The sequence below is a fragment of the Glycine max genome, chromosome 18 (assembly GCF_000004515.6).
Source record: "Glycine max cultivar Williams 82 chromosome 18, Glycine_max_v4.0, whole genome shotgun sequence".
In the NCBI taxonomy this organism is placed as follows: Eukaryota; Viridiplantae; Streptophyta; class Magnoliopsida; order Fabales; family Fabaceae; genus Glycine; species Glycine max.
In genome coordinates this window covers 8,438,819-8,443,885 of record NC_038254.2, presented here as the reverse complement: position 1 = coordinate 8,443,885, position 5,067 = coordinate 8,438,819, and positions in this window count along the sequence as shown.

Sequence of the window (5,067 nt, the reverse complement as noted above, 5' to 3'; positions counted from 1 at the left end):
ACTTGAGACCGTACAACGCCTTCTTCAACTTCAAGACTTTTTCTTCTTGCCCTTTTACTTTATAGCCCAGTGGTTGCTCAATATAGACTTCTTCTTCGAGAAAACCATTCAAGAAGGCTGACTCATCATAGTCAATTCCTTGTCTTTGACTATAGCCTTTAGCAACCAATCTTGCTTTGTATCTCTCCACATCTCCTTTAGCATTCTTCTTTGCCTTGTACACCCATCTTACTCCAATTGCTTTGTGTCCTCGTGGAAGTGTAGTAAGTTCCCACGTATCATTCTTCGTGATTGACTTGATTTCTTCGTCCATGGCATCTTTCCACTTTATGTTTTCCACCGCTTCTTGATAGCTTAGAGGCTCACAATCACCAAAAAGACAAAAGAGGTTAATGTCGTTTAGGTTTTTGGTTACCTCATAAATCTCTTCAATGCTCCTTAGTCGCGGTGTCCTCTCACTTGAACTTGTTTCATCCAGCCTTGGTGTCGGTGAGGCAGGTGGTGTAATATGTTCCTCTATGATTGGTTGTTCAATTTCATCATCTTCTTCAAAATACAACAACAACAACAACAACGCCTTATCCCACTAGGTGGGGTCGGCTACATGGATCAACTTCCGCCATAATGTTCTATCAAGTACCATACTTCTATCCAAATCATTAAGTTCGAGATCCTTTTTGATAACCTCTCTTATAGTCTTTTTGGGTTTTCCTCTGCCTCGAATACTCATCTTCTTCAAAATAAGGAAGAAAATCATACTTATCTTCTTGAACACTCCAATCCCAACAATCTTCTTCGTCGAACTCCACGTTGCGACTTATGATGATCTTTCTACTATTTGGATTATAGAGCTTGTACCCCTTGGATCTTGAGTTGTAACCCACAAACACGTACTTCTCGCTTTTATCATCGAGCTTTGTCCTCTTTTCGTCTGGAACATGGGTATAGGCAATGCTTCCAAACACTTTGAGGTGAGAGATCCCGGGCTTCCTTCCACTCCATGCTTCTTGTGGTGTCTTCTCATGCACGCTTTTTGTTGGGGAACGGTTTGTTAGGTAAACTGCACATGCCACTGCTTCAGCCCAAAACTCCTTCGGCATCTTCTTGCTCTTGAGCATGCTTCGCACCATGTTAAGTATGGTCCGGTTTTTTCTCTCTGCTACTCCATTTTGTTGTGGCGATCTTGGCACTGGCAGTGGGCGACGAATTCCATGGTCTTCACAATATTTGTTGAACTTATTTGAAGTGAACTCTCCTCCTCGATCAGATCTCATGGCTTTGATGGAAAGACCACTTTCTTTTTCCACGAGAGCTTTGAACTTCTTAAAGTTTTCAAACACTTCTGATTTCTCCTTCAAGAAATAAACCCAGGTTTTTCTGGAATAATCATCAATAAAGAGGAGAAAGTACTTATTCTTACCAAATGAGTTGGGTTTGATTGGTCCACAGACATCGGTGTGTATGAGCTCTAGCGGCTTTGTTGCTCTTGTTGTTGATTCCTTTGGAAAACTTTTACGAAATTGCTTCCCAATTAGACATCCTTCGCAAAGTTGGTCTGGGTGGTTGATGCTAGGCAAGCCTCTCACCATCTCCTTCTTCGCTAAACGTTCTAGACCGTCGAAGTTGAGGTGCCCGAACCGTAGATGCCATAGCCACGAAGAGTCGGTATAGCAAGCCTTGAGACACTTTGCCACATCATTTTGAATGTTCAAGAGGAACATTCTATTCTTTGACATAGGCACCTTAGCAATCAAGTTATGTCTACAATCTCTTAAGAAAAGACTATGTTCTTTCAAATGGATGTCATAGCCTTTCTCTAATAATTGTCCCAAGCTCAAAATATTATTCTTCATGTTAGGCACATAGTAGACATTGGATATGAATTGATGACTCCCATTCTTCAAACGTATGAGAATTTTACCTTTGCCTTTGACTGGTATCTTTGAGTCATCTCCAAATGAGACATCGCCAGTTGCCGCTTTATTGATCTCCACGAACATGCTTTTATCGCCGCACATGTGGTTGCTTGCGCCGGTGTCGAGGTACCACTTGTTTCTTTTCTCTTCAAATTTGTTTTGGCACGCGAGTAGCAAAGTTTCTTCTTCTCCGCCTTTTTCTTCTACAAAGTTAGCTTTCTCTTCAACCTTCTTCGAGAATCTACACTCGGATGCATAATGACCAATCTTGTTGCAATTGAAGCACTTGATTTGTGATTTTTCATATCTCGACCATGAATTTCCTCTTCCACGACCTCTTGTTATTTGTGGATTCCAACTTCTTTCTCCATTGTTGAATTTGTTGGAGTGGTTGTTGTAACCATCTCTTCCTTCTCCTCCATGTCCTCGTCCACGTCCACGATCTTGGCCGCGACCTCGTCCTCTTTGGCTCTTGTAATTTGCATAGTTTGCTTCCTTTACGCTGAGTTGTAGTAGTTGCTCCGTAGCCTCCTTTTGTTTAATTTTTCTCTTTTTTTTTTCTTCGTATGCTTGTAAGGAATCCATGAGTTGCTCAATAGTCATGGTCTTTAAATCCTTATTTTCTTCAATGTTGGTAACAATGAAGTCAAAACTTGGATTTAAAGTTCGAAGTATTTTTTCCATGACCTTCACCTCATCAACATCTTCACCATTTCTTTTAAGTTGATTGACTACGGCCAATACTCGAGAAAAATAATAAGAAATTGACTCGGACTCCTCCATAAACAAACGCTCAAAGTCACCTCTAAGAGTTTGAAGACGAATCTTTTTTACCTGCTCAACTCCTTTGTTGCAAGTTTGAAGCTTATCCCATGCTTCTTTGGCCGTCGTTGCGTTGGATATCTTCTCAAATGTATCTTCATCCACCGATTGATAAATGAGAAAGAGAGCTTTCTTTTCTTGACTCCTTCAACGTCTCCTTTACACCTTGGCTTAGCGAGGCTTCATCTTGCTCCTCGAAGCCATTCTCTACGATATCCCACACATCTTGAGCTCCTAGTAGCGCCTTCATCTTGATACTCCAATTATCATAGTTGTTCTTTGTGAGCATCGGCATTTGGAAAGGAAAACCTCCATTCGCCATCTTTTGAGGATCTTGAAGCTCTAATACCACTTTGTTGGAAATAAGGCTTTTTATGTTTAGGAAAAGTGTTTAGGAATATTGGAGACTTTGAATAGAAACTTGATAGGAAGGAGAATTCTTTATGGAGGAGAGAACTTTGTATTTTTGCTTGATACAAATGTGTATGATTACATCTCTATTTATACTACTCTAAGGAGAACTCTAGACACACTAATTCTAGAGAGTTCTCAACTTTAGAGATCCAAAGAGTATTCTAGAGAATATTAAAACCATAAGAAATATTTAGACACTCCAAACACTACAAGAATTCTCTAGAAACATGACCCATAATTACTTAAGCCCAAAATAATTAAGTCCAAGGAACCAAATAATTAATTTAGGCTCAAATCAAGTTTATATTTCAACAAGATTATGAGACATAACAAAAATAAATTTGTAGTCTATTTTTTAATACATCTCACAATGTAACATATTCCTTATAATTAAGGTATTTTCCACCCTACATGGTAGAGGACAACCTCATTTTTTGTTACAAATTGGCTTCATGAAAGATGGGAAACGTATAGGAATTTGGAAACTTTTATGGTTATCAGTTGTATGGTATCTTTGGTTGCACATGAATTAGATTATCTTAAACTCAGCTATTCTGAATTATGAAGAAGTGGAGATGATAAAAGTAAGAAGTTGGCTTTGAATTAAGGCTAGATTTTGAAATGCCTCGTTGAGCTACTATGAATGGTGGTCAGATCCAGAAAGTTATTTATCCCATCATTGTATATTGTTAGGTAGTCTCATAGCCTACCTCAATTCTCGGGATGTAGCTTTTATATTTGTTGGATAACTTCTTTTAATATCAATTGATTTTAAGTTGAAATCTAATATGATATGTTTATATATTTGTTAGACAACTTCAATGACTGTTAATTGATTTTAAGATTAAAACAAACATATATGATGCTATAGAAACATGTTGTTTATTGAGCCTTTGATTGTCCTTGGTTTTCAGTTATTGCCTTTTAAATCAGGCAGATTCTTTTCGGAACATTAGTCTTCATGGAATTTACACTGCTAAAGCTAATGTTATGTTGATGGACGATATTTTTAAGGATATTGTTGTACAAAATGCATTACAGACGTAAATGGTACGTAGGGGCATGGTGGCTGGACTTGATTCGATTTGATATATGCTGATTCTGTTGGTTCTGCTATGCAGTTGTTTTTGTTAGAAAAATAAAGTATGTGTTGGGTTCAAGTAGGCCTTTATGTTGTGAAGGTTCGAACTTGAGATTGCTGTACTTATTCTGGTGTTATACTTTTCTTAGAGATGTAACTTCTAAGTACATATATAGCAACTTACTTATAAACTGGTTTTTCACTGATATATGAGATAACTATAGGAACCAACAGTGAAAAACCAGTTGGCTATGTAACTTCTTAGAGATGCACTGATTATATTTTTTTATGTATTGTTTGCATATTTAATGTAATTTTATATGGTATTATTTTTGAAATTATTTTAAAATAATAGTAATTTATGTTAAAATTTAAGTTAACTTATCCAAGTTACCAAAAATAAATATTTGCTTTGTCTATTTTTTATTAATTCTGGAAGTCAACGGTTTGAATATACACGGATGTATCATTATTATTTAACATGTTTGGTTTTGTTTAAGAAAAAAAACGTGGCACCTAACCTTTAGATGCCTTTTATTATATATATATATATATATATATATATATATATATATATATATATATATATATATATATATATAGTTAGAAACATAATAATTTTATTTACTTTTAAAAAAATTATAATATAGGAAAATATGTTATTATAACTCTCGGGCTTAATCAAGGGTTTCCATAATTCATAAGAATAATAGTAAAATGTTTAAATAATAATATAAATAAATATGTTGAAATAAGAATTTAAAATTTATATCAAATTGGTTTAAATATATTTATCAATTGTGTTCAATTATTTAAAGTAAATTGTATTATAAT